Here is a 27540-nt window from a genome sequence, read left to right as displayed (position 1 = left end):
ACAGCAGCAATTCTGGCATGGCCTTCTGTACAGACCAACCCTTTGGAATGTGCAAAATGCATATGGGGGTTTTGAAGAAAACAGTTTAATAGAAGGAGCTGTAACTCTTCTTCTTCTCCTCCACAAAAGATTTAAAATAATCTTGCTGTCCATAAAAATCAGGTTAGCTATTTTGGGTTCCTGCAGAGCTAAAATGAATGCAGCATCTCTCATTTCCAGTCATGATAAGTCACTAGATATCAATTCTTAATTGCTTGATTAATCTTGAATTTTCAGAGCTGACAGTGCCTACCCTAGCACTTAGACAAGAGCTTCATATAAAAGAAAGGAGAAAACACTTCCCTTTTTTTTTCTTTAAATATAGCCTGCAAGGTTAGAGCATGAAATTACAGAAAGGTTTGTAACATACGTTGTCCTGAGAAAGATGGGCTGTTAGGCAAGTGTAAATGAAACAATCAGAGGTTCATGATAAACTAGGGGGGTATGATGAATTAATTTTAGTGTATGCTTCAGCAACTCATTACAAGACTATCTCAAACCCAAAGGTTAGTCACTTACATGTGCTGTATGCTTGTGCGTGTTGGGCCATGTTTTTCGTTCAAATAAATAAGCAGAAAGGTTTCCTTCATGAAGATCATGACACTGCTATGAAGAGAAAGGCCACTCAAGGTCAACAGTTATGGGGGATTATACCTTTGTGTGCTTTGTGTATGGTCAGACTGATAATTATCACTGCACATGCCTCCCTAAGGGGTGTAGTTAAAAAGACATATAGACTAAATAAGAAAAGACATTCAAAACCCTTGTAGAAAATTTATTAAATTCTTTGGCCTATTTTTTTCTTTTTTTTTACCCCCAGCAATGTGTATGTGGCACATTGATGATGTGCGTGCTGAGGATGAGCAGCAACATGGTATATCAGCCCTTGCTTGGGAGGAACATATTATACTGTCAGGTCTCCTCTTCTGTATGACAGGCAGGCCAGAATACATGATGGCACAGTGTGATGTAAAGGTGTTACAGGTACAAGTTCAAGTTGGTTTCCTATGTTAGAAAAAGGAATTGATCTCATCCCTCTAACTAAGGAATAATAAAGCCTCTGATTTTTTTCATTCCAATTAACTGCTGTATCTGGATGCCACAGACTTCTTGGGAGAGATAAGTGCTGTCCAGGACATCTGCTCCAAAGTCTGTGTAATCCAAGGGAACGTTATGGTGACAATATTAAAACACAGGAGTGCTGTCACCGCTGTTCTTATTAGATGATGAGCCAGTGAACTCTCAAGAAAATCCCAGTGGTAAGGGAAAAATTCTGGAAACACACACACACACACACCCCCCAACCCCTCTGAATACAGCACTCCTTCCATGGTTACCTGCTGGAACTAGGCATGGTTATGGTGGTCTACAAGTGTCTCCAGCAACAGTATAGAGAAGGGAAAGTTTCCGTCATGTAATGGGCTGAGAACTATTGCTCTGCAAATGTCCCAGTTAGTGGGCAGCTAAACGGTCCCAAAAGCATATTGTCCTCACCTAATCCCTTCCTGCAGTCAGGGTTTCTTAAGCAGTTTCCTGTGCGCTTTGCTCCACGCACTCTTATGTGAATCAGGTGATGGGTGCTCCTCTGGGATGCCGTCTTGCAGTCTTGTAGATTAATGTTTCCTTTGCTTAATTTAATTTACATTTATACCATTTATACTCCCTCAGACAACCTTAAACAGTCTTTCTCTCTCCCTGGTGCTTCTGCACCCCTGAAGTTCTCATACACAATTCCCGTGATGCTCTTCACAGTTGTTATTTGGCCAACCTACACATGCTGTAATCCCTTCCAGCTTTTTTATCATTTTATGTTCCCTTTTTTTTTATTTCCCTCCAAGTTGTTGACATCTATCTAGCACCGAGTTGTCCAGAACTAAACATGTCTTCAAACTGCGGTCTCACCACTATATTAAAAAATGTGACTATTGCCTATATCTCTGAGAAGAGGTCTCTGCCTTTACAACCCCAAATTAAATTAACTGCATGATTTTTGCTGCCATATCACATTGCAAAAACATATTAAATCTGCTGTCTACTGTCTCCCTGAGGTCTTCTGGTATTTCTGCTTTCAGTGCTCGAGCACAGATGATTCCTCTCTTCACCTCAGTTTCTATCTTTCAGTAGCTTGCATGTTGTACCTACTGCCTTTTTAGACACATGGGATCGTTCAGGGTTCCTCTTTGAGGAACAGCAGTGTGATTCCTTGCACATAAGTAAATTATCTCTGGTTTTTAGCACGAAATAGTCTGTCTCTACCATTTCCCCTCCAAGCTGTCCTATGATAATCTCCCTCAGTGCAATTAAAAGGCATGTTACTCTTTTTGGTTTCCAGATTTTCCTATTTATAACCATATAGAGCGCTGGCCTGTATGTTAGTAATCTGCAACAATCTGTTTGAACGTCACATACCGAGGATCACGGGTTGAAACTCTTTTTCTGGAGAAAGGGAAATGCTGTTCTTTCCTTAGGAAGTTTCTGTCCCAAATGTCAAGAATACGCATTAGCTTTTCTTTGGTGGGGAATGACGTATTAAGATGTTGCTTTGTGCAGGAGACATCTTTCTACGGGTGGCTCAATGCTCTGAAATTAACTTCCCTGGGAAATAAGGTCTATCACAGAAATTGTTTTCGTCCTCATTTTCTCTGGTATAAATGCAGAGCAATGTGAATAGAGAAAAGGAAAAAAAACCCACCTCACAAAACCAAAATGCTTTGCTCCATGCATCATTTTCTTCCTGGGGAGAGAACAAGAAAAAAAAAACACAAACCTTCCATGTGACAGATGTTAGTCAGATCAGGTAAAGCAGTCCAAGAAGGTACTTGGATATTACGTTTATGAATGCAGTACAAGAATCGATACAGAACAGAATACATTTTATCATATTCTATTTCACAGATAAGAGAATCTGGATGAATTCGTTAAAGCAGGCAAGACATTAAAAGTAAAGTGTTGTTGTAGCTGTGATGGTCTAAAGATCCTAGGGAAGCAAGGTGTGTGGTGAGAGGTACTATCTTTTATTAGATCTACTGATAGAGCTGGAAAAAGCAAACAAGCTTTTGGGCTCAGGGTCTCTTTATCAGATCTGACAGAAAGCAGCAAAATTCAAGCTATCTACAGGTTAGATGCAATTGCGCTTAGTTTAATCTAATTATATTAACCAGTTTGACCGCTTCAGAAAAAAAAAAGGAGCACCTATGGAGTGGAAAGGGGTGCAAGCAGAAGTGACGGACAGGCTGCTGGTTCTCTGCTGGACCACTAGCAAAAAAGGTTTGTTTGTGCTGGTGACAAAGGGAGAGGTCAGCCGGGAGGCTGTGGCAGGCTAGGAAGGCAACATCTCCATTAAATCCACAAGCTTTAGTATCTAGGGATTATAAATTTTAAATCCGAGCTTTATCTTTTGGGAATATTTTGTAGGTGTTCTTTGGGTAAGGATTGAGGGGTTTGAGTTGTTGCTTTCTGACAAATATTCTCCTAATGATGAGTGCGTCTTTCTGTCCTTTATTGGCTGGATGTACGCGCTCATTCTAAGACAGCAATTATTTAGTTCATTCACATGGTTTCTGCGGGGGTATCTCGTGTTCTGGCTGAAGTGATGAACTGTAGAGATTTGGTATGAGTACATGCAGGAACAAAGAACTTTGGTGGTTTTGCTGTGGGAGGGAGGGCATTGATTATGCTGTCTGTGGAGCAGTACTGGCGTATTTCATGTTTGATGCTCTGGCAGTATCTGGTTCTATTTCAAGTGTTTCATTTCATGTATTTTCATCTGTGGATTTGCTTCCTGTAATGAGCTGGTAAAGGGAGAGCCTGAAGGTTAGGGGAAGAGGCACTGGAAAAAAATCTTTCAGAGACAGTAATTTAAAAGGTTATTTTATGCGTGGATTTTAGTGTGGAATATTATTGCTATTAGGGGCACGCGGTTGCAGGAAAGGAATGCTACAGAAGAGACTCGAAAACAAAAAGCAGAAAAACAAATTTGCAGAAAGCTAATGCAGTGAGACTTTGCCAGTACTTGTTAATTTTGGTTGCACTAGACAAACACCAAATAAACCTTGATCCCTTGAAAAGTGATTTTCTAAAATTGCTGTTGTTGCTGTCCTATCTTTATTGTAGTAAATTTGTTATTTATTTTGCTGTAAGAGTGACCTTGCTGGATAAAGGACATCAACCAGCATTCCCTTCAGAGCAGGTGCAACAGTATCTGCAGGGCTGGCTGAATCTCACAGCTTCTTGGTGCGCTTTGGATGGCTGCTGGTCTTATTGCATCTGCTTTACAGAGGAAGTTTTATGGTCTGTAGGTTCTTGTGTATGTGATAGCTTGCAGGGTGCCATTTTTAAATGTCAATTGTGGTGTCTAGAAAGCTGATGCCAGTGTAGGAGCAATCTTGGGACTGACTAGAGCAGCAGGGAAGCTGCTCATTGAATTTGCGGTTGTATTTGATGATGGGGTCCGAGGTTTTCCGCGCTGTCCGCAATTCTGATAGAAATGTCATGCGTGTTTCCCATGTATGGCCTGGATTGGTGGTGTAATGTTTTTCAGACTTGGCTTGTGAAGAAAAATGGCATATCAGGGTGTTAAAGAGCTGCAGAAAGGTGATCTTTCTCTGCCCCCCACTTAGAGCTTGGCAAACAAAAGGAGATGACTAAATGCTGTCTGAAGAAGAGAGCTGGATGCTGGCTGCATGATGTAGCAGATACAAAAATTTCACATGGTTCAAAAAAAAGAAAAAAAGACTGAACACATTGAAGAAAAATCCTTTGGAAACAAATATGAAGACTGCAGCTGTGGGTTGGGAAGTGCCTGACCACACGATCACTAGGTCATGGGGGTTTCTTCTTGGGCAGCATTGTGGAGCTGACAGTCTGTCTTAGGGTTTGTCTGTTCAGCACTTTCGGAGGCAGGATGCTGGTCTGACTCAGTACTGCTACTTCTCTGATCTCTTCTAGAGAAAACGAGGGGTTTTCCTTTATTTTATTGCGAGCCCCAACTAGAACGCACATAATTACGTTTTCATTTACTTTCCAGACTGCTGCGGCAGGCCCAGGCCTATGCATCAGGGCCCGAAGTGCAGCAACAGCAGCCTCGGGAACAAACCCAGTGTTCGGGGGGCCGTTTCACCCACTGCTCCCCCACGCCGAAAGGGTCCGGAGAAGCCCCTGCCTACCTGCCTCCCCCGCGGCTCCCGCAACACCCCACGGGCCATGGGGCGGCCGTTCCTCTAGGGGAAGTCGGCGCCTGCCCCGAGGCCCACCGCAGAGGCCCACCGCGGCTCCGCTTCCCCCGCTGCGGCGGGGCCTTCCCTCCACGGCGCGAGGCCTGCCGGTCTGGGGCAGAGACCGATCCCACCGAGGCCTCGGGGGGCAGTGGGGGGCGGGCCCGCGGCGCCGCCTCCTCTCAGGAAACGGGGGCGAGAGCGGGAGCCCGGGGCGGTGGGGGGGGGGAAAGGGACACGACACGACAACACACGACGGGGCGCAGGGGCCCAGGGCAGCGCCCTCCCCCTCCAGGCAGCGCTGTGAGATGCCAGAGCCTTCCTCCGCGCCCGGCCCTGCTGAGGGAGCCCGCCCCGCCGACGGCTCCTCCTCCTCCTCCGCCGCCGCCGCCGCCGCTCTGCCAGCAGCCAGTCGGGCCTGAGACCCGCGCCCGGCTGCGGGGCCTGCCCTGAGCGCCGGCGGTAGGGCGGGCAGGGGAGAGGGGAGGGAAGAAAACCACCACCACGGAAAAGCCCCGGAGAGCGAGCCCGCCGCGTCACATGAGCTGACAGGATCCCTACTCGCTCCCCTCCGCGCAACAAAGCACCGGGAGCCCCTCTGCCCGCCGCGGGACGGGGCTGCCATGGGACCCTGAGGGCCGGCCCCCACAGGTAAGCGGCGGCCGTTACGGCGGTTGGTTGCCCTCCCGCCCGCATCACCTTGCGCACGAGGGCGCCCCCCCACACGCACACCTGGCGGGAGGGGCGGGGGTCTCGCCCTGACGAGGACCCCTCTCCCCTCCACCCTGCGATTGCGCTGAGGTGACTTTTTTAATCTCTTGGGTTTTGTCGTATGTCGTCTCCGCCCCCCTTCCCCCGCGTGTGTGCGGCGTTTATTCTGGGGGGTGGGCGGGTGGGTTTATTTGATTTTAAGCGGGCCGTAACCCGAGCTCTCCCCGCGCTCCCCCCCCCCCCCCCCGGGGGCCCCGCTGCCCTCGCCTTCCTCAGCCGCTTTCCCCGCGTGTGAAGGAAGGGCGCCTCCACGCCGCTGCGTGGGGGGCTCCGGCGGCGGGGCGGCCTCCCCGGGGCTGCTGAGTGCGGGGGAGCACGGATGCTTCCCGCGGGCAGCCGCTCGCCCCTTGGCCTGGATTTCTGTCCGGCCGGCTGTCTGCAGCCCTCGTTAATCTCCAGTTCCTTCATATTATTTTGCTTTTATGGCGAACAGGCGGTTAATGCTATGGGGTTTTGTGCATTGCCACCCCCCCCCTTCTTCCCCTCCTTTGGCCCATCTTCCCCCCACACTTATGGACCAACACGTCTTGACTTTTTTGGCTCTTAAGAAGAATATTAAGGTGATCTTTGTTTTCATTAAAGCGCCATCCTGCTTATGAGTTGCCTTTCCCAAGACAGTTTACTACTGGTGGCTGTAGGCAGCCCCTTGCCCACCCGGGACTTGCCCACTGGGGCCGTGACTGGAAGTTGTTGACAGCGACAGGGGCGAGCACATGTGCCACACGCTCCTGGAGTGAGCAGCCTCGCAGCCACCGGAGGTTTACAGCTGGAAACTCCCGGTGGAAGCCCAGGCAGCAGCGTGGTGAGACTTGCCACTGGGTAAAAAATACCCTGGCGAGGCTGGTGTCTGAGGCTTCTTCTTGTTTGGGAATTGCTCTCCCCCGGTTTTGCTGATTGTGGGTGCAGAGAGCATGGTGCTAGGAGGCATGCTGGGGGTGTAGAGGTCAGGAGAAGTCTGTGGGTAGAAGGGGTGCCTGGGGAGGTGGGCTGGGGGTGCTGGAGGGGCTTGCAGGGAGCTGGGGTGGCACAGGGGCAGGCTGGAGGTTGGGGGAGAACATGAGTGATGGGAATGGGGGGCTGAGGACAGCCTGGGCAGGGGGCTCGGCCCCGCAAGTACTTTCCCTTCTTTGTGTGTACAGTGTGGTGCGATGCTGCTGAAGGAAATGGTTTTGTGTTAGGCTTTTTTTTTTGTCTTTTTAATTTTATTTTTGTCCCACGACCCTCTGTGCTGTGGTACAAAAATAATCTGCTCCTGGGCACGGCTAGCATCTTCCTCCATATGCCAAGTGGCCGCCTGGCTTGAATCTTAATGCAGCTGCCTGTTAACCCTGGCTCTGTCCAACTGGGAGCGTCCCTGGGAAGGAGTCTTCCCCTGCGCGGTTATCTTGGCTTTGTGGGGACAGAGAAGAAACCACAGTTCCTCTCAGAGGGAGGTGCTAGGCTGGCCTTTGATTGTGTTAAGTCTCTTTAAGTCAAAATTAAACATAAGTAAAGCTATGAGGTGAGGAGAAACAAGCCACCCGCTGCCCTCTGGGTGCCTGGTGCCTGTGAGGGCTGGAACAGCCCCTGCGAAGCCCTTTGTGTTCGGGTGGTGGGGCAGGACTGTGGTTCAAGCAGCAGGAAACTGCACACCAGGGAAGGCCGTGGGTAGAGGGGAAGCTGAGGGCGGGTAGCACCTTCCAGTGCAGCTAATGTGTCCTGAAATGTTTTGCATCTCCTCTTGCCGCAGGCTTTGGAAAGAAAGGGGGTGTGTGAATGGGGAGGTTGGGCAGATACTGATGTCGGCCCCAACTATTCGGAGACTACGAGGTAGCCTGCTTGTGCCACCCCCACCCCAGCATTTTTAAGGAGTGGCATTGGGGTCCTTGTTGGCGTTCTTCAGGGTAAACCAGATTTGCAAGTTCGTGTATATCTTCGTGCAGACTTGGACCTGGAGTTTATTTTTTTAATGAAAGCCAAGAAATCTTATGTAGTATGGCTTCAGTTAAAGCAGCAAATGCTCCAAAAATATGGGGCAAAACTGTGAAAGCAGGCAATACTGATTTTAATTGCTCATTTTCCCCCAGCACTTTCTTTTTCTAAGATTTCTGTCTTGACTCCCCTCCCTCTGAGGGTTATTTCTTGGTCGTGGTGGGGAATAGAAGAGAACTTGTCAATAGACTGCTCAAATTTGGCTGATTAGTGCTGAAAATATGACTGATTTTTAATGTAACTGGATGTGTCATGAGGGCCTGGACTGGGACCCTGATGGTTTGTTTTATGTGGGCCATTAGCTGCAAAGGAAGACTAACAACTGTGGCTGACAACTTGTGTCTTCACAAAATAGGAGAAAAGGTTGGCTTTTCCCTTAGAGTGGATGGGAGGCTTGAAGTGAATGTTAGTTCATCCGTCCCTTCCCTTCAAAAAAATGTGCAGCACATTTTTGAAACTGAGTCATCAGGTACAATTTATGTCAAGTATTTTTAAGCTATTGTGAATTTGATGCACTTTGGCCACACGCTTACTGGAAATTGTAAGACAGTCTTGCTCAGATTGGCCCTGGCTGGGCTCAAAAAGGTGATGAAGGAGTTTCCTTGCTGTGGCCCTTTTAGATCCAAGCCCAGCACAAGTGCCTTAAGGGCAGGACAACTGCTGCACAATACCTTCTCTGCAGGGGTGGTGTAGGAGCAGCACAAACTATCCAGCCCCATCTTTCTGGGCAGCCTTTGCTGACAGGGGTGAGCTGGTAACAGGTGAGGTCGGAGGGAGGAAGGGTGGAATATTTTGATGCCCTGCGCTCTGGACAAACCAGGAAGGCTCTTGTCCATTAGCCAGGCTTGCGCTGAGGGCCCTTCTGCCTCCCCCTGACAGACCAGCGTTACCTTTGGACTCTCTCTGAGCTGTGCTGCTTGAGAGGTGTAGCACAGGGATACATGGCATGTGTGGGGCAAGTTCCTTCCCCCCTAGGTCACTTTGTCATGGAAGTCATAACAGGGATGCACAGCTTCAGGATGATTATTAGTGTCTGATGACCTGGCCAGGATTGTGTAATGACACTGAGTAAGAGATAAAAGGTTTTATATCCCATAAACTTGGTTCTCGCTTCAGGGTGAACCACAAGGCTTTTGAAAATGTCTGAGTTTGACGGCTCTCTGGTAACTGCAAATAGGTACAAACGTTAATCACTTGAAAGAAGTCCTTAAACATAAGAACAGACACAGATGCAGGCTATAGGCAGGAAACTGAAAGAAGAGCTAATTGCTATTTTTTGGTGTATTTTAAAAATCATGTTTAATCCTGCATATATGGTTCTGTGAGTGACCCAGCAGCTCCAGCAGCTTATTCATTTATTTAAAACAGCTTTGTAGTTCACCTTGAAAACCACATCCTGCCATATGGTTATATTATTTCCCTATACCACGTTTTTTTGCTAATTATCAAGACAGTTTGCTTTAAAATAGGTGTTTTTAATTTCAGAGCCTTGTCTGCTTCTCCTGCTTGATCCTGCCCTGGAGTCAAGAGGCTGTGTCTGTTCATTCTCCATGGCAACAGGCTGTGATTTACTTATTTCAATTTAATTAAAAAGCAGCTATCAAATTCTAGGCATCTTATATATTCCTTATATTAGAAAAATATCAGTGGACCAGGCTCCACAACAGATCTACCAAACTCAAAAATAAAATTCTCAGCCTGAGCCACTGGTTACTTTCCCAGTCCATCCCCTTTGGAAGAGTTTAGGAGAGGGAGGAGTGCTGTGGCCTGTCCTCAGGTAGAGCGGATGGTGGCTGCTGGACTGGGGTCATGGTAGGAGTGGAGTTCTGGACTCCCATAGTGTTGCTGATAACAGCGGGGTGCTGGTTTAAACCTCAGGACTACCCGTTCAAGCCTGTTAGGTTGCCTCTCTCCTGCTGTTGTGCCGCTGTTGGGAGGTTTCAGGGCTTGACGGGTTGGCATGAACACCCCAGACCTTGCCGGGAAAGGGGAGCATGGGTTGTGTGCTCAGTGCAATGACTCCCACTTGCTGGGGCAAGCACTTTCTGCAGCAGCTACATCTGCTGAGCTGTTTTTGGGACTAGCGTGAGGTTGTGATGCAGTTGCAGGCTTGGGTGAAAAGGGCATGAGTATCGGTGGGCACAAACATCTGTACTTGCTGCAGTGAAATGCAGAAAATGGCAGTTCTGCTAGAAATGTTATTGTGTTTATCAATCTCTCCCTACGTGAGAGATTTTACAAGTCCAAATCCTTCGTGTGGGGTTTGGTTTTTTTGGTCCGTCTTGAAGCCTGTCTGTTTTTGGATGCATGCGTGATATGGCTTTTGGTTTTAAGCTAGTCACAGCACAGAAGCCCACAATGCCCTGTTGGTTTAAGCATGGTATTTGTATAGGTATTTGTATGCAGGCTAGAAATGAAGGCCTTAATCCTAAATTAGTTTTCCAAGTGCTGTGGTTGTACAAATACTAGTTTGTGTTAGTCAGGGGTAAGGAAATGTACAGGCAATGACAGGTGGTGGTTGGCTAAAGAGGGGACAGTGTGAGGAAAGGATCTTGGAGGTGGATGGAGGAGCATGGTGAATTTACTAACCTACTGGTGTTAGGTTTGGTAGTAAATGGACAGAGTGGAAGTGGTGTAATACCGAGACCCCAATTCTTAATGGGATTATTTTCCCTTGAAGTAACTGTTCAGATAACTCAGCCTTTGGAGTACCTGCATGCTGGTGGTGTTTTCTTCCTGGGAGAAGCTGGGCCTGCTGAGTTCTGCAGCTAGACTCAGGTGCTGTTTCTGAGCTCTGCTAATGTGTGGAAGAAGAAAAGTTGGTAGTGCATTTTTATTAAGCCTTAAGGAGCAGTTATCATCAGAAGAGTGCCTGTACAAAACTGCACTTTTTTTCCCCCCCTTTAGTGTCGTTATTCCTGGTGCTTTTTCAAAGTCACCGCCAGTGATTTTAACAGCAGACGAGGTTCTTGCTCCTAGCCAAGCCAAAGCCAGTGAGGCTGTGACAGAGACCATTGGAGTCTCTCCTGGCTTGCTTATCTTCCTTGATTAAAATTATGTACAGAGTTTCTAGCTGCAGATTCCTGGTGATCATGCACCAACTGGGAAGACCCGGTCCTCTTTGAGTCCATGAGGTTAGCAATTAAGCATGTGTTTACTAGTAAAGTGAGCATGTTTGGTTTATGGGATGCTGAGTGGTAAATCTGAAGTCTCATGATGTTGTTCCTAATAAAAATAGAATAAAACCAAGCAAAACCTCAGAGCAAGCTTTTGTTTGTTACTGTATTTAAGCAGATACATTCAAGGAATTTATATCCAACTGGTAACATTCTTAATTCTTTATTAGTGGTTTTATTAGAGTACAGGCATGATCTGTATTCTTTAAGCGTTCATTGGTTCCTTTTGCTTATCCAGCTTTGAAGTAGACCTTGCTGATATTAATTTCTGTATAGCCTGTAACCTCATCTATAAAATGAAGGGAATACTTCATACGGGCAGCTGTGAAGTTACATTTATTGTCCGTAAATTGCTTTTAGTAATTGAGCAGAGGAGGTGGAGAGGAATAAAGACAGTGGAGTAATATGGGCTCTTTTTTTTGTTTTTTTTTTTGTTTGTTTTTTTTTAATCAGAAAGAACTGCATTATTTTTGTTCATCAGGTGATGTAGATGCTGATGAGGAAAGAAAAATCCTTTATCAAGAGCACCCTGAAACTAATTCTTAAGTTGGTAATGCAAACAGACATTTCTGAGCATAGTGATGAAGGCAGCCATCTTGTTTGATAATAACAGAGTCCAATTTAGAAATAGGCACAATTATTACTGGAAATCCTGTGGTATCTCTCATATTTCTCTCTGGTTTGACCTGCTCAGTTTTAGTGTCAGTCTTTACCTGCATGGCTGCCTTCATCATCCAGTTCAGAAGTGCTTTTGGTAGGTAGAGCCTAATAATAGGTAAAACTCCCTGTTTTAAGATTGTTAGCAAATATCGCTATTGCAGGCTTTTCAGCTAGGCCTCTCCTTTTGTGCTGACTGGTATACTTGTTGGGTGAAACCACAGTTTCATATGGATAAGGATGGATTTTCTTGTTGTGGCTGAATCAGTCTAATCATTTACTCCTTCTAAGAGGGGTGGTCATGCCTTGCTCGTGGCTCTGTGGCTCTGTTCCTTGCCTTGTGTCCACTCTGGTGCTAAACAGATCTAGCTCGTTCAGCTTTCAGAAAGCTGGCTTGCCCAAAAATATAAGAGTGAATAGTTTTCTCCTGGGACAGAGAGCTGAACCTGCTCACCAGGTTCAGGCTAGCATCAGAAGTGCCGCGCAGGAGGGGTGAGATTTGTTTTGCCAGCAGTGAAAGGTACAGAATGAAAGAAAGGTGGAAGTGGGCCCCCCTTTTTTGGCGGCAGTGAACTATTAGCCTGGTTCAGCTGTAATGTGAAACCTCGCCCTCAGCCTTCGTTTTCAGGTCCCTCCCTTCCCCTCCGATCCTCTCATTCTTTCCCCGGGATATACTTGTGTGTGTCCAGATGCTGACTCCATTCCCAAGCAATATTTTCAAAAGGGGAAAGAAAGGGAAAAGGTTGAGTTTCACTGCCTCTGCAGTAAGAAACATACCGTAGTTCCTGAGAGCCCATTGCTAACAGCCAATTGCTTGAGCCTAGGAATTATTATTATTAGGCTCGTATTATTATTATTGGGCTCAAAAAATAGTAGCCATAACCCTCCCCTATGAGAGGGCAAAAGGAGACTGCCTGAGGAGATAGCTGTAGGCTGAGTTTGTGAAAGAGCTTCCACAAATGTGGTGATGGTGGCCATTTGGACTGAGGCCTCAGAGCTGATGGGACTGGGTGGCCCCTGAGGCCTGGGATAAATGGCAAGGGCAGGAAAATGTCTGGAGAATTTTCTGTACACCCATGGTGAGCCAGGCCAGAAGTTGGGTACCATGGCACCAGGATGAGGTGTCTCCACCTCTGAACTGTGACTTGCAGTTGCTCCAGCTGCTACTGCCTAACTAATTTTCAGGCACCAGCAGAAATTGGGAAGGCCTTGTGGGACACTGCCGCGGTATTGCAGAATGGTACTGTCTTGCTCTAGGGATGCGATGGAGCCTGGGGTGTGTTGAAGCTTAGGCTTCGTGGGAACTGGCCAAGGCGACCTTTGCTTCTGCTGACCAGTCTGAACAGTGTTTCTGCCTTGGCTTTGCCACTGATATATTGGTGTACCTGTATTAGCCCTTGCTGACTGTGGAGAAGGACGGATGTGTCACCTAATGAGATGTGTGCCCCAGTGTCTACTTAGCAGGGGCACGGTGCAGGTCAGAGTGTGCGTTGGGGAGACTAGATGGAGGCGTCTGTTGGCCTACAGTGATTGCTTTATGGCTAAAGGAGCAGATACTGTGTCTGTCTGGCGAATTTTATACATCATGAAGGTGAAGATGATGTCAGTGAAGAGTAGTGTGCCAGAGGCTGCAGGGTGCAGTGAGCCTATGTGTGTGTGGACCAAACGAGCAGCCGTACCTGGCAGGAGGGGCAGGTTGCAATCCGTGTGGTGCGTGAATTAGAAATGTTTGTGCAGCCATTTTCAACTAAGGAAAGTAGGGAAGGATGAGGGAATTTGCTTCAACTTGAGAGTTGTTAGAGGTTTGTTTCATACTGTACTGCAGTTGGTTGGGGTTTTTTTAAGCATTTCAGCCTAAAATCTTCTCGTTGGTATGTGAAGACATTATGGCAAGAGAAGAATTATTGTAGGGTTGTGTTGCTTTGCATGAGAAGATTGCACTGGGTGGCTGTTACAGTGGATTTGTGTTTCAAGGATGGAGTGAATAAAGGAAAGAACCAGTGTATTGATATTAAATAATGGTGCCACTGGATATGCTGAGCACAAAGTGTCTTTGTTTTCAAGGATATGGTTTTTTTTTTTAATCTGACACATTTATAAGCCAGCTGCTGTATTTTTTTTCTAAAGACACATTTTTAAGAGAGGGTCAATATACAAAACGCTGTAAGTAATCTCACTGAGAAGTATGTTTTTCCTCCATCCCCTTGCATATGCGTGCAGCCTCTGGGGAAGATGTTAGTGAAGGAGCTGGATAATCGGGGTCTTCTCTGGAGCTGCCATTGTTCTGATTGATGTAGTGGGTGTTAGCTGGGGGATGTGTACAGATGCAGGGGCTGTCTGGGGTTTCATCTCTGCAGTCTCTCTTTTTTTTTTTTTTTTTTTTTTTTCCCCTCCCCTCCTTCTACTCATTCTGGATAGAGATATGTATCCAGGCACTTTTGTCTTCCACCTACATCTTTTTCTCATCTCCTGTAAATACTTGCTGATTTTTTGTTGTTGTTGTTCTTCTGGCAAATCTTCAGTTGTGCTTGTAATGGGTAACTCTCCTCCTGTGCTGCTTAACCTGGCTCATGATGATGGGTGTTCCTGTAAGCCAGTCTTTTCCTGGATCTCTTAGCTGAATTTTCATGCAATCTGCCCAGTCAGGGGCCTTCTGTGCTGTTGTGTTGGTCGCTCTAGCAAAGATCCAGGTGTTGTAGCTGACTCTAGCAATGCTCCAGCTGCCCTGTGGAGTGCGAAGGAATGCAGTGAAGAAGCAGCTTCCAGGGCCCTGTTTGTCCTCAGACTGGAAATGCCGAGGGCATGTTAGAGTTCCCATGTAGGGGTACAATAATTAAATAGTGCTGGGGGGAGATGGGGGAGGTGAGCATGTGATGGTCACTTCAGATAGATTAACAAAGAGGGGGTATTATGGTGGCAGTAGAAGACATCCTTCTGTGGAAGTTCCTAGCCAGGAAATATTTAAAAAAGCTGTCCCAGAGAGCGAGAGGAAAGCCTGATAGGTCTGTGCTATAATTAATTGCCCAGATACCATTGGAGGAGCAGTTTGGAGAAGGGAACTCATATGTGAGCCGGGTGTGGTATAGAGAGGGAAATGGGAATTTCCTGACTTTTGTTTGCAAAGCTCAAGCGTAGAAGGAACTTTAGACATAATAGGGGGAAAGAAGGATTGAAATTAAGAGGTAGTTCTTTTTTTTTAATTTTTTTTTTTATTTTACTCTGTGCTCCTGGCTAGTGTTAGTCGAACATCAGTTGAAGCAGTACAGAGCATGCTTGGGAACTGGAGACATTAAGCAGAAAGAGAGAGTGAATCTGATTAGCTCTGCTTTTCGTGCATTAAGCAGAAAGATGGGCTGAAATGTGATTGCAAACAGATAATAGCAGCAGGCTCCTGAGGCACCACCGCGACCCAGCATATGGGGTGATGGATCTAACCATGCCATAGAACTGTTTCTTGTAATAGAAGCTGCTTGTTTTTATGTTGCGGTTTCTGTTGTACTTTCTAATTATCCTATTCATTGCTGTCTGCCATTTTGAGCCTGGCCAGGCGGGATGGCTCAGCCCCCTGGAATGTGTGCCCTGCTGAGCACTTCTGCCCTGAATAGTAACCGTAGCTCTGGTAGCCAAACGGTGGGAGGGAAGAGGTGCCAAGGCTTGAGAGTCCTAGCTATTTTCCCCCTTATTTCCAAGAATAATGGAAGTAACAGCTGCTGCTTTTGCCATGCTGTGAAAGATGAGTGCTGGTGTTGATTGTAAAGCTCTTAACTTCCCTCTGAGAGTGCAAGTATTGGGGTTTGCCAGGAGAAGGTTCCTAGTGACCAGAAAAAAAGGGCGTCTATCAGGACTACTTATAAATAATAAATAAAAGCTGGCTTTGCTATACCAGCCGCTTTCTCAGCGCAGTAGCAGAGAACCCAGAGCCACTTGCAGTCTGTGGCCTCTCTTCCACATGGAGCAAATGCAGCAGAGAAAACAAGCTGGCAGAGGCTCAGCCAGTGCAGGCTGGGATTGACACTGCCGATATAGCATCCAACATACCTGTGTGCTGCTGGGGGAGTTTTCTGTGTCGATGTGGTGATTCCTTCCTAGAAACTCACTGCTCTCCTTTCTCTCCACCTGAGGTTTTCATTGATGGAAAGCCTAAATAACCATTTCCAGAACTGGTGTGGACTGGCGGAATGCAAAGGGAGTGGGAAGCGCAGAGCTCTCCTTAAAATGTCTGAACAAAGCAGAGTAGTAAGAAGCTCACACATGTGTGTATGTGTATTTTAAGGCCAGAAGGGGCGGGTCAGACTAGTGTTTCCGTGACCTTTTCTCAACTGTGTCTTGCCTTTCCTGCCTGCTGCCTATCCTTGCCTGTCAGGGGACTTCCACTTCCTTCCCACTGACCTGCAGGGCTGCAGGCAGTCTCCCTGCCCTTGCGGCAGCTCCCAGCTCTGGCTGTGAGCCCAAGCTAATAATCCCGACAGATTTTACTGGCCTGTCCTCTGCTCCGTGCCTTGCTGTAGGGGAGACGATGTGTGAGGTTGTGGTTTGCATGACTTTCGGCATCATGCTGGCCCTGGGATTCCACCCGGCGGCATCTGTGTGAAACCCAAACCTCGTAATAAGCACTGGCTGAGCCTCTGGTAGAGCCTGGCTTTGCGCAGCGAGGCCTCTTGCTTCTCTACCTGCAGGTGACCGGCCAGCACAGATGTCATCCAAACACACCTTCTGATTGTCTCTGGCTGTCCAGATGATTGCCAGCAGTATGGGGTTTGGGTGGAAGTAGGAGGTGTTGATAGCCAGGAAAGGAAAAATTCATCAGGTACCAGAGAGGGTAATGAAGATCTCCTCTCACCACTCTCCCCATGCATCAAAGCACACTTAAAAAAAAATAGAGCATTCATCTTTGACCCCCATTAATGGCTGGCTTGGTCTGTGTAAGAGTTTTATGAGTCTGCTGCTGCTCCCACAGAGTTTAATTATTTAGAGCATGAGGTAGAGGTTTGTGCTTTCACTGCTGATGGTCCAGGGTTCAGGCCCTCCTGACGGGCCGGGGGAATTGGTTACAAAGGCAGTCTGGCTGGGTATGCAACCGCTTGCTCTGAGGAGCCTAAGGGAGGCATGAGCTGCTGCTATGCAGTCCTTGTCAGGACTGGGAGCATATCCTTCTCTCATTGTGTGAGCTCATGTGACCACGTTGTGTTGAATTCAAGGTCTGTGTCCTTATCTTCAGGGTACTTAATGGTCCAGACCTGAGATGCCTTAAATGACTACCTGAAGCTGCCAGGCAGGAATGCTTGTGGCAGATCCTGCTTGTTGCTGAACCTAGGGCCTCCCAGTCAGCGGTTGAGGGTTTATAAGGGCTGGTGTAATATAATTGGTGGTGATACCCAATTTATTGGACCTGGGCTACATGCCCTTCCTGTTCCCTGTGGTGGCATGCCTTTGCCTGCCTTCTTTCTGCTAACAGCCCCCTCCCGTTTTCCGCAGCTTCTGCTCCACACTGTAACAACTACTTTTCCTACAGTAAGATTCCATCTTCAGCATGCTGCTCCCTTCCCTTCGCAGTACATCAGCTTGTTCTTGCCTTCCCTGCTTTTCCTCATCCAGCTCTTCTCTGCTGCTAATCCTCCCAAGACTTGGGAACACAGAACAGATGTAAGGAACAACAAGGTGACTGACTGATGTGCCCAGAGACCTTTGTGCAGCTCGCATTCCCAAACAGGCAGCCAGCCAGCTAGACCAGTATTATTTCCCAGCTGTCCTGCTGATCATTCAGACATGTTTTGACTTATAGTAGGAAGGTGTCTGGTTCCAGGTCAGTTGGCTAGGATGTGGGCTGGACTGACACATCAGCTGGCCCACTGGAAGGGTCATACTGACAGTGCTGGCCTTCTGGCCACCACTGGAACAGGTCAATTCCCTCTGGGGGGTTGTGCCACCTCTTATGTTGGCGGGTCCTGAGGGCTTGTAGGGCTCATCAGTGCTGAAATGAAACAGGAGCAACTGGTTGGTGCAAGACTGTAAATGGAGGCTTGTTTCAGAGCAAAAATGGCTGATATTGGTGAATCTGGGTTTGACTGATAGCAAAATGAACTTATGGGCAGACTGGGAAGCCTTGTTTAATGTGGAAGGTTCACACTATATTTCTCATACCATGCCTGTCGGTAATGAAAATGCCTATCACAGCAGACACCAAGCTAGTGGCTCACCTGGTGTGTTGCTGCTTCTGAAGGCTGAGCTTGGTGTGCATGCTGGGGCTCACTTTTGTACTCTGCCTGCTGCCATTTCTTACCCCCTGAGCTCAGGGACCACTTGAACCATCACCTTCTTGCATCTGCTCTCCTGCCATCTTCTCATACGTGCCTGATCTCCTGTTTTCTGCTGTAGCAAGTCCTGTGTGGGCTCTTGGTTGCATGCCAGTGGGCTCTTTATGCTATCCCTATTTACCCTGGTTTACGCTTTCCCACTCCTTTCCCTATTCCTGTTTAATTTCCTTTGGTATGGGACTAATGTTCTGGGTTGTGTTGGGAAAATGGGTTCAGCTGAGATGGCAGAAAGAGGGTGGAGGGGAGGAAGGAGCTTACACTGGTAGATATGAGTTTCTGCCATCAACTCAGTGTTTAATCTGTTGATTGTTATGGACCTAAATCAGCTGGATCTGCTAGACAAATGCCAGGTACTCTGTGTCCTGCCTCCAAATTCTACTCTGTTTTTCTTTTTTTTTTTTTTTTCCTGAAAATTAATAGGATTCTGCCCATTGATGATTAAAACGTCGCCTGGAGTTTTGGAATGGATCAGATGCGTCAATCAAATGTTACCACATTGCATCCAAAGAGAGGAATGCCATCCACCTGGGGGTAGGGTCTCTTTTTCTTTGCCCCCATAAGTGTGTAGAGTTATTGGAAACCTTTCTGGTTTTTTAAATGCAAGAATTTTTAGTAGAAAGTACTAGTTTTCAAAATTAATAACTTTATTGTGTGAAAATTTGACTGCTTTCTGCTTTTTTTTTCTTATTGGTATGGAGCAATGTTGTGCCTCTTCATATTCAAAATGTTATTAATAATCTTGAGGCTTTGCATGGCTTTGGTAAAGAAAACATTTCAGTAACTACTTCAAATATTTTGGGATGGAAATTTGGTGTTTTAAATGAAAAGTAAATCTATTCTGATTACTAAGAAAGATGAAAATAATTTAACTTTTTTCAGAAATGTCAAAGTTTAGGTCATTTGTCCCAGTTCTAGAAATTAATGTAAAACAGACTAATACCCTTGCATAAACTGTTCCCTTTATGACAGAGGAGAGGAAGCAAATAGATCAGTAGGAAGCCACATCTCTCTGTGTGCTGCTTACAGATATTTGGCTGCTGTGGCAGCAGGTATATAGCATGAGGCCTGGAATGAAATAAAAGGTCAGAGAGAATGTGAATCCAGAGCCTTGCATGGGCTTAAAGCACAGGTTGCAGCCTGAGTGGCAAACTGAAGTGGCTTTTTGGCTCCCTTCCACTTGCTCGTGCACAGCTACCCATTATCCTCTTGCTGGTATGCCACTTGGCTGTTTCAGCAGAGAGGGTGCAGAGACAAAACACTTATCTGGCTCTCAGAAGTGGGATGGACTTTCCAGGTGTTGTGGTTTAACCCCAGCCAGCAACTAAGCCCCACACAGCGACTCACTCACTCACTCCCCCTGTGTGGGATGGGGAGAGAATCAGAAGTGTAAAAGTGAGAAAAATCATGGGTTGACGTTAAAGGCAGTTTAATAAGTAAAGCAAAAGCCACATGCGCAAGCAAAGCAAAACAAGGAATTCATTCACACCTTCCCATCGGCAGGCAGGTGTTCAGCCATCTCCAGGACTCCATCACACATAACGGTTACTTGGGAAGACAAACACCATCGCTCCGAACATCCCCCCTTCCTTCTTCTTCCCCCAGCTTCATATGCTGAGCATGATGTAATATGGTATGGAATATCCTTTGATCAGTTGAGGTCAGCTGTCCCAGCTGTGTCCCCTCCCAGCTTCTTGTGCACCCCCAGCCTACAGGCTGGTGTGGTAGTGTGAGAAGCAGAAAAGGCCTTGACTCTGTGTAAGCCCTGCTCAGCAATAACAAAAATATCCCTGTATTATCAACGCTGTTTTCAGCACAAATCCAAAACCTAGCCTCGTACTAGCTACTATGGAAAAAATTAACTCTGTCCCAGCCAAAAACAGCACACCAGGTCAGGCATAAGAAGATGTGTCAGAAGGTTTGTGTCCAGAAGTAATGCTGTTCCAGTGTTGCTCACTCAAAATCTGAAATGCCTTATGCTTCATGTTCATTTCCTGTTCTTGTTAAAATTGCTTTTGCTTTAGAAATGAAGGGTCTTAAAGCTGAGGGGTTTGACAGAGCGTGCTGCAGAATGATTCTTTTCTCCTCAGTATGTAAGTTTCCTGAACGAATGATTTTGAAGTAAAGTAATATTTCCCTGTAGAGCCTGCCTCTGTTAAGTCTTTAGACTGTCACAGCAACAGCGAGACTACTAGTGCTATATTAATAATTTATGTGTCCCTCATTTTGGACCTCTGTCAGTCATTTCAGCCTCGATAGGCTGGGAGAGATGAGAAAAGCACGTATATGTTTTGCTGCTGTTCTCTTTGCATATCTTCTCGGGGTAGGCAAAGGATTTTGGGCTCCAGAAAATGTCTATCTGGAACCTTTTAGCAGTGCTAAATTTACAGAAATAATACCAGAAAATAGCATAACGGTGTCTCATTTCAGTCAGCTCTTCATAGGGTTGCATTGCTTTCATTGGATGTTTGCAACAAGTGTGGTTCAGATGTTCGTGAGCTTTGCCTGGTTGCAGTAGGTGAGGGAGAGGTGAACGTTTTATGGGTCCCTTCTGTGGGCTGATCCCAGCCAGGGTTTTGCTGTGTGTGTATAATCAACCCCAAATGTTTCTGTGCTGCTGCAGCTGCACATAGCTTTCTTCAAAACTGGGCTTCGTGTCCTCAATTCTCTCCCTTGCCCTCCTCCAAAGGGAGAGGGGTGGTGAGGTAGTTTGTGTGTTTCCCGAGTAGGTCTTGCTTGAAGTGAGGAGCAGAAGATGCTCTGTGCCAAATGAAAATGGGTCTTCAGAAATGAGGCTGATGAGAGGGCGTCACCAGAGAATTCAGCTGGTTTAAACACTAAGTATTAGTGAATTGTGGAGTTAACTGTTGCAGACCTGCGCTTGGTGTTAGCAATCACCTGAACACCTTCCAGCTTGGCTGCCTACTGGGTGGTACTTCAAATCGTGTTGGAAGCACAGCACTGTGTTTTGGGGAGTTTTGAAGGGCTGCTGGTATAGCGTGCATGAACTAGTTGATGTGTTTCAGCAAGTCTGTGTTCTTGCAGACAGGTACTGAACAGTTTGAGTCAGATTGGTCTACTCTGAGTGTTACTTAGCAAGCAGGTAAATAGTTTGCAGGAAGTTGGAGAGCTAGCTCCCATCTGTTACTGTGTCCAAAGGGGTTGATTCACCCCGGGCAATGGGGGACCCAGAAGTTCTGTGCTGCTGGGTCATGGATGGTTGGATGGGACTGTCTAGGAGAGGAGAATGTTCTGTGGAGGGTTTAATCTGTATCTTAAACCTGAAATAGCTTTACTGAGGAAAGGCAGATTTCTAGAATAATTGTTGGGGGAAAGCTAATGTTTCTTTAAAACTGGATTACATTGTTCTGAATTCTGGTTTTGAACATCTTGGCTTGGAAAAAAGTTTGGCTCAAAAATTGCTGTATGTGTGCAGAAGGATCTGCAGGAAGATTAATGGGTAAGAAGAAAATTGGTCTAATTGTTTTGTGTTGCACTCATTAAAACATCTTTGCATATGAGAATGAATTTTTTTTGCCATGGTTTATACCTTTATAGTTCAAACATACTCTCTTCCTGGATTCTCTGTTTTGTTAAGTCTCCCTGAGAGCTTGCATGTACGGGTTTGAAGAAAACAAAGTGTAACTGAGTTAAGATTTCTTGAACTTGAATTTTAGTGCTTAAATTGCATAGTCAAATGGCTTGGCTGCTGGTGAATGGTTATTGTTTCTTTCTGAACTAAGATGCCTTGTTGGACTTCAGATGTCTTGGTGAGAATTTTTTTTCTTTTTTTCTTTTTTTGGACTGATAAGGGACTAGAGCCTTACTCCTGGCTCTGTACTTGTGTGCTTTGTCTAATATACACGTCCATTTGTAACAAAAGACTTTTTGCAAAGCAGCACTCATTTCTTCTGCAAAGCAGAGAGAATTGGGAAGCTGAGTTGGAAGACTCTTTCCTCTTTTTTCTTTTTTCCCCCACCTCTCCCTCCTCTTTACAAGAAGTTACTTTAAATAGGGAGCTGTTCAGCAGGTTGCAACCGGAATTCTATAATAAGATCTCTGTTCACTCTCCCTACTTTTTCACATGCAAAGTTGTGGCTGTAATTATATGACAGCTGCCCTCTTGGCTGACATGCAGCAGATTGAACTGGGGATCTCCAGAGCTAAAAGTGTGAGCTGCTACTCTGTGAGCTAAAGCTCTGTAGCTGGAGGCTGTAATGATCTATATCCTTCATGACTCAGTGTAGAAGGGAGCTGCAAAAAGCACTTGCTGAGTTATGGTGCATACACTGTGTACATGGTTACTTGCCGGGTGTACTGCAAGCTTTCTTTGAATGGTTTGTGATAATTGTACAAACTGTTGTCAACTCATGGGTGCTTTAAAATTACACTCCATTTTGAAGCCTTTCTACCTTAAATAAAATAACTTTGCTGGCTTGTTAGTCAGGCACAGATATTTGTTACTGTATGTGTATGTTGTACTGAGCATGAGGGACCCTGATGTTACTGAAGTCCTTCAACTCTAATGCAATGCCAGTAATTGTTACCAATACTAAATGCAATATGAAAAATTCTACAGCACTGGTGATGTTCAGACAAATTTGCCTTTATGCTTTGCCATTACAGTATGTTTTTCATAGATGGCACCATGGCAGCTTTGTAAAAGCAAAGGAAGGAGAAGCTGGAATTGTTGGAATCTCTCCTGGTTTCCTAAGGACCAGGAAAACCTGAGCAGTGCCAAAGTTTGTCAGGCTGAGGAAAAATGAAGGGAAGCAGAACCATATGGAGCTTCATGAGTAGTGTCAGCCGTGGGTAGCTTCTGCAACCAGTGTTGTGGGAGAGGGGGAAGTGTGTTACAAGTTGCAACACTAATTTTGAACTTTGTGATGTTCTTAACACCTCCTTTCCCCCATCCCCAACCAAAAAAAGGAGGAAAAAACCAAAAAGGGAGATAGGCGTCTGCTAGCTTTAAATGGGGCAAAATATGTGTTCTTGTCAATCTGCACAGTTCAAAAGCAAACTGATCTTTCCCCCATTCAAAAGATATTAAAAGGACACATTTAAAGGAGGCAAATAAAGTCAAAACTGAGACAGTCTTTCAGACCTAAACCACTAAGTTAGTGCCAGCCCAGTGTGTCAGAAACTTACTTGATACCATATGTATATTATTAACAGGGACGTTTTCTGCTGTAAATTAAAATAATTTCTATATATGTTAGGTCAGGTCCAGTTACACAAGTCTGACCATACTATATCATGGTTTAGTTAACGCCCTCCACCTGAGTTGCATCCTCCACTGCCTTTCTTTGTATGAATTCATGCACATAGCTAGTAAAAAGATACCTATAGCACGGCCTAAGAAATTCCTATTTCCTCACCTCCCACCTCACATTCCTGTCCTCTACCACCACTATCCATTGGTAGGACCGTGGTGTAAAATACATCAGTGTCCTGATGTGGGTCAAAAACCCAATCCCTCCAGATATGTGAGAAGACAAGGCTGCAGTGATCTAGTCCGCGGTGCTGCCTTTCAAAGCACATGTTGGCAGAACTGGGGAGGAGATGTTGCAGGAGGGGCAGAGGGAATTTCTTAAGTTGGTGTTACTCCTGAAAGAGGCATCTTATGGGACTGGCCCCATCAGACTGTCTCACCAGTTCTGGGGCTCAATTCTCTACTGCCTGCCCCATCACTCCTTACAGAAACAGTGGGATGAGGCTTCCCCTGCTTCCCGTGGGAGCCTGTTCTACAGCCTAATAGACTTCACTGTCAGGAAACATTTCTTGATTACGCTTTAATCATGGGTGTCAAAGTCCTGGTCCCTGGGATGACCTTAGCCTGCATCAATACAAGTGCCTTCGTTGCACGTGCTGCCTAGAGCCTGCCCCCACTTCTCCTCTGGTATTTATTGCAGCCCTGTTTCAGCTGCAGGCAGCTGTACCTTCGCTCATACTCACTGTCCATAGCGCTGCTGTTGGAAGCAGGAGTACGGAGCCGGGAGCCCACATCAAGTTGTGATCTGAGACAGGCTAGTTGCTTGGAGTAGATTTTCAAGAATCCAGGCTGGCAAGTGAGCAGATACAAGCTGAAGCAGCATTTGTGTGCGTGTCTACCTTGGATAGAGCCAAGTCCGAGGAATCTGTTACAGTGCAGCTATCTCCTGACCTAATTACATTGCTGTCAAATTCTGGAGTGCGGGTAAGTGTATTCCAGTGTATTCCTACAATGGGCTGAAATCAGGTGTCTCAATTTCTTTTATGTGACAGAGTTTGGGCCACCTATGTTGAAGCGGGTAGGGAAAGCAACCCAGCCAAGCTGTTTGTCTGTGAGGCTGTGGAAATACCAACCATGAGGCTCTGCAGTGAAGACTCTCCGTGCAGTGTATCCAGTCTGGCAGGTGTGGGGAAAGAGTCTGCCTAGCTCTGTTCAAGGGATGGCTCTCTCCCATGGCTGATGGCAGTTACTGCCAGGTTGTGGTGTCTGGCTGAGAGCATGAATGGGTTTCCTGGGAAGAGGAGCATGTACCCACTGTGTCGCAGCCCTGGTGTGGAGTAATAGTCTGGGTACACTAGAAGACTTCCCGCTCCCACCCCAGCACGTAGCTGTTGTTTTGCATGTGTGGACTTCTCATAAGCATTTGCTGTCTTCCAAGTCTCTTCTCTTTGTTGCTGCTTGCTGAACCCCCTCGATTCCTTGGATTCCCTTTCCAAGGTAGGATGAGTTGAGCATGTTTCAGTGCTGCAGAGGTGATTATGTCTTTGACTTGTGTCATATCATTATGAAATAAGTGCTATTTTCTGGTCTGTTCCTAGTACGGTCAGACATCTTGTTTACTCTCCTATCTGCTTCTGTGATGTTGGTAGAACTCATTATGTGATGCCTTTTTTCAGAATGGATGTAATTACTCTGGAACCAGACAGTGTATGAACTGTTCAGATAACGACCTGTTAAGTTGTTCACGGCTGGAATGGTTGTGACACCAGAGGTCTGAAGTAGCTTCCTTAATGTTTCTCCTGCCCCCCTGCGCCCAGGGTGGATCCCTCTACATTCCCATCCTACCTCTATGTAATCGAATTTATGTCCTGGCTCCCTTCTGCTCCTCTGCTCTGTCAGGGAGTTATTTCTGTGTTGTCCCTGCACAGTTCCCACTCGTCAGCTTCCGTGGGCTCTCATCCTCTTCCTTGTTCCTCAGAGGTCCTTGTTCACCTTTCACTGGTGCTTTACCATTGTTGGCTCTCCTGCATAGCTCTGTCTTTCCTGACTGTACTGCCTGCTTCACAAGGGAGAGCTTTTTGCTTTCCCCCATTCCAATGGGGGAAATAAAACTTACGTCTCATCTAAAGGTGCATAAAACATGGCCATGCTGTCACCAGATTTTTTACTTTTTTACATCATTTGGCTCAGGTCATCTCTTTCCAGTTAGCCATGCAGGAAGTATCCTTTTTCCCTTATCTTTGTTTTCATGGGGTTTGCATGCAGCGTCTTGCTTTCCTTGGGCTAAGTGCCATGCCCGTTGAATCCAAGGGTGTAGTTTTATGAGTGGTGTTTTCAGCAGCCCCTGCTGCTGCTCCAGTGCTGCTTGTTCAGCTGTGCCAGTGCAGCTGAACATGCTGCTGCACACTGAACTGGATCAGGGAATTGAGCTGGATTAAAGTAGCCAGGGTGGAGAGGAAAGCTGCTTAACCCAGCGATTTGTCCAAAGAAATACTTGAGAAACCACAGTCTAAGGGCACTTTGACTTGATAGCGTTTTGACTAACAACCCCTGGTATAGAAATCCCTTCTTTAAATGTAGAGTTGCAGCCTCCCACCCTTCAAACCCTCCTCCCAAACTAGTAGCACCAGCAGCCACCTGCTTCAGGCATAGAGCAGCTGTTGCAGGTTAAGATGCGCTGTGCAGCTGCTCTGAGAAGCACGGGCCATGATGCCATTCACAGGGGTTGAAGACCCCCTGGAGTAAAAATGGACACGTGTCAAAGAGTGTGCAAAATCCTGCTTGTTGTGCAATATCTCAGACTTAGAAGAAAAAGCTTGTAGGTTATTGTAATTGCTGGTCTGGTTTTACCCTGAGCCTTAATAATGTTCCACTATGTTGCTGTGCCACGAAGTTTCTGGGAAATATAGCATACCTCTGGATGCCGTCTTGAAACTTTGAAAACACTTGTCCCTGCCCTGCTCTGCAGGACACGTTTAACCTGCCTCATCCCTCCCAAGCCTCTTGAGTGGAGCCCTGTCTGGTGGTTCTGCTCCTGCTCCTCCACTCGGCTTTCGCGCACCCTTCTCTGCCTTATTGGTTTGTGTGCTCCCAACTTCATGCTGTCCTGGGTTTAATTTTTGTTTAAGATCTTCGTTCCTTTAATGACAGCGGGAACCGAAGGCTGTTCTCTGTGGGGGCTGTGGTGTGCGGCTGTGCTTGAGGTAATGAGACTTGATGAAAACCTCTTGTTACTGTGGCAAGATTTCTTCTTTCTCTGTGTTTAAGAAGGGGGGGGGCGCTGGGGGGAGAAATAAAAAGTGACAGACCCTGCTGGGTATGTTAATATATTTTTAATGTCTTGCATGTGGCTAGCTGAAGACTTATTTGTCCAGCCTGAGAGAAAAGTGGAGCAGCGTGTTATTCTTCTGCACCTTTGGCTGAGCTTAGCCAGGAGTTGAAATGGGAGAGGGGGAGGTTTGGGTGAAAATTTCACAGAAATCCTAATGATACAAATGAAATCTGCTGGAGATGGAGTGGGGTTGGCAGGGAGAGGAAGAAGATTGGATCCCAGATACCTCCTCCCCTCCCCTTCCCCAAATCTTCCTCTTCTTCTGGAATATTCCACCGTCTGCGATCATCAAGAGAGCTACTGTCTCAGACTGTGGTATTTCTGCCAGTGGTGAGGGGAGAGATTTTTCTGAAATAATGGCTGTATTTCTGATGAGAAACAAAAGGGTTTACGCTACAGTGGGGAGCTGGGGAGGGGAGGGAGCTGGCGGAGTTGCAGGAGAAGGTATGGGGGGGGTGCAGTGCTGAGCATTTTCCCCTTCCAGCCTTAACGTGCTAGTTAAACTGCAGGCAGGATGAGGCTGGTGGTCTGAGCTGGCTCCCCGGGGCAATGGGGTTGTTTTGCTGCTTTCCTGTTCTAAACGCAGGCAGAGTGCTGCCGGGGCTGGGGGGGCAGCTGGGCTGGGGCAGCTGTGGGTCCTGGGGGTCAGAAGCCCAGCGGCCAGGGCTGCGGTGTGGGACGGTGGGTTAGAACAGAGGTGTGCCTGGTGGAGACGCGAAGAACAACACACACAAGGAGAGTGAGAGCTGCTGGCAGAGAATTAATGCTGCATAGCCCTGGTGAGGGGGAGAGAGCAAGGAGTGAGTATCCCTGGCACTGGTGCATGCCAATTAGATAGAACAGCCGGGAGAGGATGGCC

The 27540-nt window shown here is 46.7% G+C and overlaps 1 protein-coding gene across 3 annotated transcripts in view; it reads left to right on the top strand.

Moving 5' to 3' along the window:
- The first annotated feature begins 2753 nt into the window (after positions 1 to 2753).
- The window catches only part of TCF20 (transcription factor 20), a 138073-nt gene continuing 113286 nt past the window's right edge, over positions 2754 to 27540 (top strand). For 2 of the 3 annotated variants that reach the window (XM_075078605.1, XM_075078569.1), the window contains exons 1-2: positions 2754 to 5903; positions 18562 to 18672. The gene's annotated coding sequence lies outside the window, so the exon portion shown is untranslated. The remainder of the gene's footprint in view (positions 5904 to 18561; positions 18673 to 27540) is intronic. The other variant, XM_075078597.1, reaches the window with a different exon arrangement.

This window comes from Phalacrocorax aristotelis, chromosome 1 (assembly GCF_949628215.1).
Source record: "Phalacrocorax aristotelis chromosome 1, bGulAri2.1, whole genome shotgun sequence".
In the NCBI taxonomy this organism is placed as follows: Eukaryota; Metazoa; Chordata; class Aves; order Suliformes; family Phalacrocoracidae; genus Phalacrocorax; species Phalacrocorax aristotelis.
The sequence above is the reverse complement of the archived record's forward strand: the minus strand, read 5'-3'. Positions and strand labels throughout refer to the sequence as shown.